Source organism: Octopus bimaculoides, chromosome 22 (genome assembly GCF_046866305.1).
Source record: "Octopus bimaculoides isolate indiv1 chromosome 22, ASM4686630v1, whole genome shotgun sequence".
Classification (NCBI taxonomy): Eukaryota; Metazoa; Mollusca; class Cephalopoda; order Octopoda; family Octopodidae; genus Octopus; species Octopus bimaculoides.
Window position 1 is genome coordinate 14,863,360 of NC_142949.1, and position 13,167 is coordinate 14,876,526.

Below are 13,167 nucleotides of genomic sequence, written 5' to 3' on the forward strand. Positions count from 1 at the left end.
AGCAAAGTTGACATCAACAGAATTTATCGTTGCCAGCATTGCCTTACCAGCACATGTGCCGGTGGTACGTGAACAACAACATTCGAGCATGGTCGTTGCCAGTACCGCCAAACTGGCTCCAATGCAGGTAGCACATAAAAAACACCATTTGAACATGATCTTTTCCAGTACTGGCTCTGGTGCTGGTGGCACGTAAAAGCACCCACTACACTCTCGGAGTGGTTGGCATTAGAAAGGGCATCCAGCTGTAGAAACTTTGCCAAATCAGAGCCTGGTGCAGCCTTGTGGCTTGCCAATTCTCAGTCAAACTGCCAAACCCATGCCAGCATGGAAAGCAGACGTTAAATGATGATGATGATGATGATGATGATGATGATGATGATGAATGTAAAAATAGACAAAATTCCACAAAACTTTTTGCCTGGTCTGCTAACAGTTCTGCAAGCTCACCTCTTTAATGAGAATAATAATCCTTTCTACTAAAAGTACAAGAAATCTTAGGGAAGGGTGGTAGTCAAATTCATTGACCCCCAGTACTGAACTGGTATTTATTTTATCAACCACAAAAGTATGAAAGGCAAAGTCGACCACACCAGAATTTTGAACTCAGAACGTAAAGATGGTGCTAAGCATTTTGTCCAGATTTTGTCAGTTCTGCCAGCCCTCCATCTTGGTTGTGTCCAATATTAACAATATTACAGAGTGCAACATCAGAAAAGATGAGGCCAGGGCTGAGGCAGCAAGTCTAAAACATCAACTGTACATCTACAACAGGGCAACCAGCTGCCTGTGGGGGTTTCTGAATGGCCTGCCCAGCAAAAAGATTACCTTGAATATTTTTAGTGGTGCCACCCACTTAATCATGAGCCATGTCTCATTTTGCTTGCTTCTCAGGAAATGGTTGTCTATGCCCTGAGCTACAACAATAATGGTGCTGCTCACAGAGCCACACTCTAAGCCACAGTCAAATATGTCTGTTTATAGACAGTCATTATCCATGTGGATACCAATCGACCTTGAGGATATGGCTTTTAGTAATGCCCCAATGTAAGTGCTGCGAGGTGAAGGTGAATCAGACAAATCGATGCAGGTTTAATGAATTAATGAGACTAGCAGAGACTTTATGGCTCTTGATGATGTCCTGTTAACTGTGAAACAATAAATTAATTAGAAGTCAGGGTAGATTAATTACTATTGAAAATCCAAAGAAAGATTTAGACACTAAAATGAGACAATTAGAGATTGAGCCATTGATAAAAGTGCAGATGACATTGAGAGAGCAGTGATGAACAAGGGATTAAAATTAGCAAAAACATTTGTGAGTGAAGCATCAGAATGATATTAAAAAGTGAATTCAGTGCCAGTAATACGAGTTTCAGTATAAATACACTTGCTGGTAGTGTCATAAGCCACAAGTTTAATATAATAAATTGAAAGTTAAGTGAACTGAAACGAACAGAAATAGACTAATTAAAAGTAAAAAGGTGACAGGAGGAAGCATAAAAAAAAAAATTTCTCTCTTTTTTTTTTTTTGAAGAAACAATAAACTAAAAGCTAAGTTATAACAAAGAAAAAGATTTAGATAAGAACAAAACGAGAGGATTAAAAATAAAAATGAAAAATAAAATTAATAATAATAGTAACGAAATCAAATGAGAAGTTGAAAGATAGTGAAGAATACGTGAAGAGATAAAGTCTGTGTAGTGTATATCCTGCAAAATTGGACAAAGAGGAAGTCAACCAATATAAAAGCCAACAATGGCTTGGAAAATTCTGGAGTAAAACAGAAATGGAAGGTTCACAAGCTGCACAATATCAATGCCAAGCTGCAGAAATCTACCAAAAATAAAAAGCAATTAAAGAAGAGGCTGTCTTAAATGAATGTAACCAGACAAAGAAGTAATCAACCACCTCGTTCTACTTGTTTTTTTTAGTTGTTCAGTCATACAAAGATGGAATGAAGTTGGAATTATGATAAAGTGGACAGCTATGTCCATTGGGATGATGTGTAGATACAAGAAAATTGGAAAATACTGGTTTGAGTAGCCACCCTCTCTAATGAGCATAGCAATAACTGGAATGTGGTACCATGGGGCTTGTCTATTCAGATTGATGGGAGAGGTCAGTGTGACCCCCCTCCCCCAAACGCACCCCATCAGATAGTGTAGCTAAAGACAGAAATGAAAACATGCTTTGGAAGAAATCAATTAAACTTTTTTGTTCCAAATTAAAACCAGTCTGGAAGGAAATCAAAAGATGGCACTGGCAACAACCTCACTCGAATGTTTTTTCACCTGCCACCAGCACAAGTGCCAGTAAGGCGATGATGGTAACGATCACACTCTTTTGTCTTTTTGTGAATTCTCACCCTATATATATATATATATATATATATATATATATATATATATATATATATATATATATATAATTATAAGGTGTGTTATGAGCTTTTATAAAACACGTATCCTATAAAAACTCAACAAACAATTAGAGATGGAGAAGAGAAGGTGTTGAAAGTTTTTTTTAAATAATTTCTTCTAATATACACCATAATTTATTTTCATTATTTTCATTGTATACCACTCATAACTGTCAAATCATATATAAATTTAAATATAGCTATGCTGTCCCATTAGACGCTTATTTATTTATATATATACAAATATATATGCATATATATATGCATATATATATATATATATAGGACACAGTCGTGTGTCGATAAGCCAGCTGGAGGAGATGTCCTCCTGGGGCTAAAAGCAACAGTAACATCCACCCCTAGGGGTCAGCCACACTTAAGTGGCAATATACTACACTTTATCGTGCAGTTACTGTTAATACTTCATTTAGAGAATTAACATTGCTTGTTTTCACCTTTTCAATATCAGTGAAGAATGTCACTGGAAAAGAAGATATAAGGTTTGCCAGATTTGTCTCTCTCACCAAGGTCATCAGCTGTCGAACGCCGACGAAGGGAAATAACCCTGAAATCCGGATACGTTCGTGCTGCTTGTCGAGGTGAGAGGGATAACTCCCTTGGCAAACAGGACACAGTCGTGTGTCGATAAGCCAGCTGGAGGAGATGTCCTCCTGGGGCTAAAAGCAACAGTAACATCCACCCCTAGGGGTCAGCCACACTTAAGTGGCAATATACTACACTTTATCGTGCAGTTACTGTTAATACTTCATTTAGAGAATTAACATTGCTTGTTTTCACCTTTTCAATATCAGTGAAGAATGTCACTGGAAAAGAAGATATAAGGTTTGCCAGATTTGTCTCTCTCACCAAGGTCATCAGCTGTCGAACGCCGACAAAGGGAAATAACCCTGAAATCCGGATACGTTCGTGCTGCTGGTCGAGGTGAGAGGGATAACTCCCTTGGCAAACAGGACACAGTCGTGTGTCGATAAGCCAGCTGGAGGAGATGTCCTCCTGGGGCTAAAAGCAACAGTAACATCCACCCCTAGGGGTCAGCCACACTTAAGTGGCAATATTCTACACTTTATCGTGCAGTTACTGTTAATACTTCATTTAGAGAATTAACATTGCTTGTTTTCACCTTTTCAATATCAGTGAAGAATGTCACTGGAAAAGAAGATATAAGGTTTGCCAGATTTGTCTCTCTCACCAAGGTCATCAGCTGTCGAACGCCGACGAAGGGAAATAACCCTGAAATCCGGATACGTTCGTGCTGCTGGTCGAGGTGAGAGGGATAACTCCCTTGGCAAACAGGACACAGTCGTGTGTCGATAAGCCAGCTGGAGGAGATGTCCTCCTGGGGCTAAAAGCAACAGTAACATCCACCCCTAGGGGTCAGCCACACTTAAGTGGCAATATACTACACTTTATCGTGCAGTTACTGTTAATACTTCATTTAGAGAATTAACATTGCTTGTTTTCACCTTTTCAATATCAGTGAAGAATGTCACTGGAAAAGAAGATATAAGGTTTGCCAGATTTGTCTCTCTCACCAAGGTCATCAGCTGTCGAACGCCGACGAAGGGAAATAACCCTGAAATCCGGATACGTTCGTGCTGCTGGTCGAGGTGAGAGGGATAACTCCCTTGGCAAACAGGACACAGTCGTGTGTCGATAAGCCAGCTGGAGGAGATGTCCTCCTGGGGCTAAAAGCAACAGTAACATCCACCCCTAGGGGTCAGCCACACTTAAGTGGCAATATACTACACTTTATATATATATATATATATATATATATATATATATTTGCATATTTATATATATATGCACAAATATATATATATATATATATATATTATATTATATTATCTTTTACTTCTTCTGGTAAATGCTTTATATGGAATGTATATCACTATATTACTTACCTTCATATAGAGAGACTGTTTCTTAAACATTTTCCGCTTATATTTCAAAATATCCTTTAGCCACATCAGTTTTAGTTCATACACAGCTAGACTCAACTCTACCTAAGTATGTTTTTATCTATCATCTTTGATAATCATATTATGAACATCCAAATATTTTATGACACTCACTCCATCTAGTATTCTGTAACGATATAATACTCTTCTGATGTATTCTTTTTGATGTATTTTTCTTTCACACTGAGGAGAACAGTAATATGTAATTAATTTAATTATAATTATAATTAAATTAATTTCTAATTTTTTTCCATGTTTTTGACACATTAATATTACCGTTCAAAATGAAAACTATGCATGGATTAAAATTTCATAAAACTTTTAACACCTTCTCTTCTCCATCTTTAACTCTTTGTAGAGCTTATATGGGACACATGTTCTATAAATTCTCATAACACACCTTATACTTGTAACATTTTCATATTCGAAAGATACTTACAATAGTAAGCTACCAATCCAATATGAAGAATCTTTATTAGAAATCGAACTTTGGAACACCCAAAGTAAAGGATTATATAGAACTCAGCCTTATATATATATATATATATATATATATATATATATATATATATATATATATTGAGAGAGAGAGAGAGAGAGAGAGAGAGAGACATACATACATACATACATACATACATACACATATATATATATATGTATCAGCATCAACATCATTTAATGTCTGTCTTCCATGCTGGCATGGGCTGGACAGTTTGACAGGAGCTGACAACCCAAAGAACTGCATCAGGCCCCATTGTCTGCTCTGCCCTGGTGTCAATGGTTGGGTGCCCCTCCTTATGTCAACCACTTTACAGAGTTTACTGGATGCATTTTATGCAGCACCAACACTGCTATGTTTTATGTGGCACCAGCAGCAGTGGGGTTGCCAGGCGTGACAAACACCCTTCAGCTGGGAGAAGGAGTGGTAGTGAAGGAGGTGGCTTTGCTCAATATATACAAGATATACTTCCACACAGCTTCTGTTGCGTAATTCTAGTCTCAAGGCTCATGGCTGATGCAAAGGACACTTGGCTAAGGTGCTGCATAGTGGAACTGAACCTAAACACAAGTGGTTGCATAGTGAGCTTCTTAAGAATAGAGCTACGTGGACTGTGCCACGATCTATTACTTGCTTTAATTGGCTTTCTACAGCTGTATGCCCTTCGTCATATATTCTTTTACTTGTTACAGCCATTTGACTGTGACCATACTGGAGCACCACCTTTAGTCAAACAAATTGATGCCGGGACTTATTCTTTGTAAGCCTAGTACTTATTCTATCAGTCTTTTTTGCCGAATTGCTTAGTTACGGGAACATAAACGCACCAACATCGTTTGTCAAGCAATGGTGGGAGAACAAACACAGACACACAAATACATACATTTATATATATATATATATATATATATATATATATATATATATATATATATATATATATATATAAGTAAAGAGTATATATTGCAGGCTTCTTCCAGTTTCTGTCTACCAGATCCACTGACAAGGTTTTGGTCAGTTTGGGGCTATAGTTGAATACACTGGCCCAAGGTGCTATGCAGTGGGACTGAACCTGCAACTATGTGGTTGGGAAGCAAGCTTTTTACTGATACATATATATATATATATATATATATATATATATATATATATATATATATATATATATATATATATATATATACATATGTATATGTGTATATATATATATGTATTCCCGAGCGTCATACTAATATATCCTTTTGTTATTTACACCACCTGTCCTCGTCTGTTGTTATTTTTTGTATATTCTCCCATATATATATACATGCATACATACATACAGATAGATAGATAGATAGATAGATAGATAGATAGATAGATAGATAGATAAATAGATAGATAGATAGATATACACAAACACACACACACACACACAAACGGTCTGTTGGGTCGTATTACTGGTTTATATTTGATAGCATCACACTCCACCATTCCTCAGAGAGATTGCAAGGCTCTCCCTACCATTTCCTTCTCAACACAAACAAACACAAACAAACACAGGCAGGATTTTGTAGTGAAAAATTGTGAGACCATTAAAAAAACAAGTTGATTCTGTAGAAGATCAAAGTGAAATATGCTCAACAACCACAACAACAACAACTGGAACGAAGAGGATCAAATCAATAACAGGATTTCTACTACGACACTGACGGCAGCAGCAGCAGCAACGGCAATTTGGTGTGGCGGAGGTGACGATGGTGATGGTGGTGGTCACTGCAATGGAGTTGGGGGAGATGATGATGGTGATGGTGATGCTAACGAAAGGAGGGAGTGAGATCTTCCAAGCATTTTCTCTCCCACCATCATCTCCCCCTTCTCTTCCTCTCCCCTTCTCTCTCTCTCTCTCTCTCTCTCTCTCTTTCTCCCGCTTTGTCCATCAGTCTGTCAGAAAGGGAACCAGCCAATCAGATCAAAGCCTCCCAGACTAAATACATATTTTCCTTCTCTTCCTCATTATTGTCTTTAAAATATCTGAGTGCATCTGTATGTCTAGGTGTGGCACATCTGATGTTTGTAGGGGGGGGCAGAAATAACCATTCTTCCTCACCTTCCACGATGAGGAGGTCTCACACACGCACACACACACACACACACACACACATGCAAGTCTTACAGGGGCTTCTTTTTTTTATATACGCAATAAAGGAAATTAAATACTCCTCTCAATAAACACCTGTAATTACTTTTATATATTTTAGTCAGGAGAGAAAGTATTGTATTACCCACGGCCCTTAGTAGGGTCTCTGAGACTATCGGGGAGAGGGGGAAAGGATGGAGTGTAGGGCAAAAAGATGGGGAGTGATGAGGATGGGGGATTTGTGGATGGAGAAGGGATGGGGAAGGGATAGTGGAGGGATAGGAATGTGGGAAGGTGGAGGAAGGTGGGGAAAGGATAGGGAACAAGGGGTGTGAATGGGGAATGGATGAGGGGGATGGAGAAGGGGTAGGGGAGATGAAGGTAGAAGGTGAGTGAGGGAGGGCGAAGGGATAGGTGATGGGGATGGATGGGGAAGGTGGAGAAGGGGTGGGGAAGGCGGAGGAGGGTGGGGAAGGTGGAGGAGGGGTGGGGAAGGTGAGGAAGGATGGATTAGGTTGGGAGATGGATGGGGGAGTGGGAAAGGGATGAGGAGGAATGATGAGGTATAAGGGTGGAAGGTATACTCCTCAAACTGGAGATCTAAACTGAATGCTTGGGACAGAGGGGGGGCACTCTGCAAAAGGTACCCTGGTACCGTAGGGCAGTGTTGAACCTCTGAGGGATTTGATCCTACAACCATCACTAACTTTGCCACCCCCAAGACCAACATCAACACTACTACCTTAACCTCAAACGCTAACACTACAACGCAACTACTACCTATACAACAATTTCCTAACAGCTACCACTTCATGATGAAGTCTCTACAAGGTCATCCGATCTGCTAGAAAATGCAGTCAAATCTTCTTTAAATCACACACACACACACACACAAACACACATACACTACAGTATTTCTAAAGGAACACACTGGATAATGTATTCCTAGATACACTATGACAGAATAAAAGAATAAGAGAGAGGAAGATCAAGGATGGAATGTGTTCCATTATAGGTCTGACCTGGGGCTCAACATCAATGACCACTACCACCACCACCACCGTTACTACTACTACTAGCACTATCACCACAATAGTACTACTACTTTTACTACTACCACCACCACCAATACTACTACTACTACTGTTACAACCCCACCACCACCAACACAACAAACACTATCACTACCACCTGCACCACCACCAGCCAGTGAGGTACCTCTATAGAGTCACTGGAGCTGCTGGAAATAGCAGTCAAATCTCAATATGTTATGCTTAAAAAAGAAGGACATATAAGATGAGGGAGATTTTTATGTAAATCCTGGGAATGCTGAGGGTTGGAATCACTTTAATTATAAGGTTGACTTGATCAAGGCTGACCTGGGGCTAAAAAACAACAACAACACCCAGCATTTTGAGATGCTTATGACTCCCACCAGCCCTACCACTTCAATACCTCCCCCGCACTGAAATTATCCCTCACTGTTCCTTTACGCCATCAATGCCCACCACCACAGACTTCAATAATATGAAGACAAAAGCAAAATAGCAATGACAACAACAACAACCACTGTCATTGTATGACCACCACTGTCATTAGGAACTAAACACAAATCCACCACCACCACCATCACAATCCACAACCACCACCACCAACATTACCGCCCACAACCACCACCACCACCACTACCACCATTACCGCCCATAACCACCACCATCATCATCATCACCACCATCACCACCACCATCACTACCATTACTGCCCACAACTGCCGCCACCACCATCGTCATCATCATCACCACCATAACCACCACTATCAAAACCAATCGTAAACAACTGGTGCTACCATCATCAACAACACAGAGCAACAGCACTACCACTGTCACTACAGCCAACACCACCACGACCACCACCATTAATGAAACACTTAAATATTACTACAGAATGTACTGCTATTACACTGTAACAACAACAACAACAACAACAGCACCAACAACAACGGCAGCAGCAACGCCAACAATAACAACAGCAGCACCATCAAGCAAAGCACCAAAAACAAACAGCAGCAGCAGCAACAACAACAACAATGACAACAGCACCAACAACAAAAGCAGCAGCAATGCCAACAATGACAACAGCAGCAGCAGCAGCAGCAACAAGTGCCACATCAACCGGTCTCCAATGATCTCCGCTTCCACTGTTGCCGCCAACAACCGAATCCATTAGATTCTTATGAGGGAATCTTTCTTTGCAAGAGAAATTTATTACAAGACAAAACTGCTAGTGCCAGGTAGCAGCAGATGAATGCAACAGTGGAAACTGCACATAGCTGCGCGCATGCACACACACACACTTGGACCCCTGTATAAAGTAAAGAGGCACACACATAGATCAGTATCACACACACACACACACACACACACACACACACACAGACTACAGTATAAAGTAAAGAGACACACGCGTAGATCAGCAGCACATATACACACACATCCACGTGTGCGTGTGCATGTACAAACACATACATACTTGAGTAAATATGTGCACGCACAAACAAGTGACTCTACGATTATATGCAAGCATGTTAATGACATGTGCAGGTCAACTGGTAAAATTTCAATCTGGAAATAAATGAATGCTACTACACACCCTGCTGGTTTTTTCATCCACAAACCAAATGCAAAGAAAATAAGAAAGCAATAACACACAAACAATCACACACACACACACTTTATCCTACCATCACCTTATATATGCACAAACACACACACATATATAAAGCTATAAACACATTACATTATTGGTATACATACACATTTATGTATGTACAGGTATACAATTACATATAAGTGTGTGCATGTGCATATGTGCATGCACAGATGCATATGTACGTGTATATATTGGTTAACTTCCAAAGAGCCACTAAGCAGTCAATCAGTTTGCTAGAAATAATAGCCAAATATATTTGAAATTTCACCTCACTGTCTTAAAAAACGAAAACGTTGGAAAGTAACTTTAGATATGGAAAAATTAGATGAGATGGTCACTAATGGAGCACCTGTCATTAGATATAAATCTACTTAATTGAGAATGACTAAGAGTGTTCACTGGGCTACCTGTCTTTCTACCTGGTAGCCAAAGAACAAACACACACACACAGTGGGGTAGATATACACAAAAGAGAAGTTGGGATGGAGATATTTACTGAAAGTTCAGCAAAGTTAGCTGCTGTGAGGTAGAAAAGGGGATTAAAAAGAACAAAAATAGAGAAGAAAGACAGAGAGAATCTTTGAGAAGTGAAGTGTAAACGAAGAATAAGAAAAGGATTCTGTAGAACCATGTTGTCTGGGATGGGGTGACAGTCACAAACAGAAATTTCTAAAGAACAACAGCGATAAAGAAAAAACTTTATAAATTTGTGTCAATTATATTGTCTCTTCTTAATATTACATCATATTATATATATATATATATATATATATATAGAGAGAGAGAGAGAGAGAGAGAGAGAGAGAGAGAGAGAGAGAAAGAAAGAAAGAGAGAGATAGAGAGGGAGAGAGACAAATAGATAGATAAATAGAGACAGACAGACAAACAGACAGATAGACAGACAGATAGAGAGATAGACAGATAGACAGACAGACAGACAAACAGACAGATAGACAGATAGACAGACAGACAGACAGGCAGACAGACAGACAGACGGACAGATAGATAGATATAGTGAATGCCCATAGCCTTAAGGTTAGGATATTCAGCTCATGGTTGTAAGGTTGTGAGTTCAATTGCAGGCAGCATGTCATGTCCTTGAGCAAGACACTTCATTTCATATCGCTCCAGTCCACTCACCTGTCAAAAATGAGTTGTACCTGTATTTCAAAGGGACAGCCTTGTCACACTCTGTGTCACTGAATCTCCCTGAGAACTATGTTAAGGGAACACATGTCTGTGGAGTACTTAGCCACTTGTCCGTAAATTTCACAAGCAGGCTGTTCTGTTGACTGGATCAGCTGGAACCCTCATCAGTGTAACTGACAAAGTGCGATATATATATATATATACATACACACACACACACACACACACACACACACACACACACACATATATATAGGGAGAGAGGGGGGAGGGAGGGTAACAGAATTACTGATCGAAGATGCTTCGACATTCAACTTTTAATAGCACAAAGAAGAAGAATAAAAAAAATTGAAGTCCAACAAAAATTTAATCAATTTCTGCCACTACTACTACCACCACCACTACTACTAGTAGTAGTAGTACTACTACTACTACTACAACTACAAATACTACTACAACTACTAGTTTTACTACTGCTGCTGCTGCTGCAATTGCTGCTGCTACTACAACTACTACTACAACTACTACTACTAATACTACTACTACTACTACTACTACTACTACTACTACTACTACTACTACTGCAGGTCTTCTGCTGCTACCAAGATAAACATCACAACGGTAACCACAAGACGAAGAGTACTACAACCAGAACCAGTTCCTCTGCTCGTCAAAAACTGGATATATATATATATATAAGACCTTCCACAAATCAACAATTTTCTTCATTCACCTTTATTTTACTTTTTATTGGGTTGTTTGTTTCATTTTTGGAAAGAAAAAAAATCAACAAGACTTCTCACCTGTTTGAAATATAAACACATACATAAACACACTTATACACATACATACATATACATACATACATGTATATATATGTGTGTTCACATATATATATATACATGTTCGTGCACATATAACAATACACGCACATATATATGTATATATATGTATATGTATATCTATATACACATATATAAATATATACACAGTGTGACAACTAATTCTAAAAGTAAGTATTTTTCACATTTACTTTTCTTTTCTTTGTTATTTTTTTTGTTTTCTTGTTCCTGGTGTGAGTAAATCTCTTCTGTAATGTTTCCAGCTAACTTCAAGGTCATTACCACTATCACTATTATTATTACTATTATTACTATCAAAATGGTTATTATTAACGTTTGTCATCATCCTATTTGCCACGCTTCTCCACTTATCAGCATCGCACAAGTTTCTTAATTTTCTGACAAGACCGTTCGTCACTGAAATAGTTTTATTTTTTTGTTTAATTTTTTTTTTTTTTTGCCTTTAAACTTTTGTCACTTCATGATCCAAGTTCAAATCGTACTAGAACCAACTTTGTATTTCATCTTTCAGGGGTAAAAAAAAATAAACAACAGGCATTTATAGTCAATGAGACAACTTTCTATACCCTTTTCACTATAAATTTATGGTTCTTTATCATTGGGATACTACTTCATTGAAGAGGGGCCCTTGTAAATACTCATTCTGAACAAATTAAATCAAGAAGGCCCTCTTTTCACTGTAAATCCTTCTAAATACTTTACTAACAATAACACAGTGGTCACTGTTTTCACACCAACTTCTGACTCCTTTGCTGCTAACATGTAGAAGAGTTAATATTTGGACTCCAAGTTCTTAAAACCTCACTGATTATGCATCCACAGTTCTTGATTTCATACCAAGTCATAATTATTTCACTGCTAATGACCACAAAGGTTTCTTTTAACCCCCAAGTTTTTCTAACTAGTTTGCTACCAATCAAGGATCCCTGTTCTCACTCTCAGTTCTTACTTCACCTTAGGGGTTCTGCTTTTAACTCCAAGTTCTTCTAACTAGTTTCTAGACAAAATACCTAGGAGTCCTTATTGTCACTCCAAATTCTCCAAATTCCTCTACTTTGTTGCCAATGAGTTTAAGGGTCCTTCTTTACACTAAATTTCTTCTAAAGCCTTCATCAATAAGAAATCCAGGGCGCTCTGTTTTCACACCAACCATGGTTCTTCTACTTCACATCTAATGACTCTATATGTCTGTCTTTTAACCCTGATTTTTTCAAATCAGTTCCCTGACAAAAGAAGTAGGAGTTTCCATTTTCAATCCAAATTCTTTTACTTTACTGCTAAAGAGTGTAAGGGTCTCTATTCACTCCAAGTTCTTCTAACTAATTTCCTTACATTAAAAGTAGGCCTTCATTTTCACTCCAAATTTTTCTATTATACTGTCAATAACTTTTGGCTCCCTGTTTTTAGCCCAAATTTCTAACTAC

At 38.4% G+C, this 13,167-nt stretch overlaps 2 protein-coding genes across 4 annotated transcripts in view; one reads left to right on the forward strand and one right to left on the reverse strand.

Annotated features, from left to right (window-relative positions):
• LOC106872929 (phosphatidylinositide 4-phosphatase SAC2) overlaps positions 1–13,167 on the reverse strand; it is a 1,166,845-nt gene that overhangs the window by 912,433 nt on the left and 241,245 nt on the right. The gene's annotated exons all lie outside the window — the stretch shown is intronic.
• The window catches only part of LOC106880758 (octopamine receptor 2), a 91,478-nt gene continuing 88,843 nt past the window's right edge, over positions 10,533–13,167 (forward strand). Inside the window, exon 1 of the mRNA XM_014930856.3 lies at positions 10,533–11,892. The gene's annotated coding sequence lies outside the window, so the exon portion shown is untranslated. The remainder of the gene's footprint in view (positions 11,893–13,167) is intronic.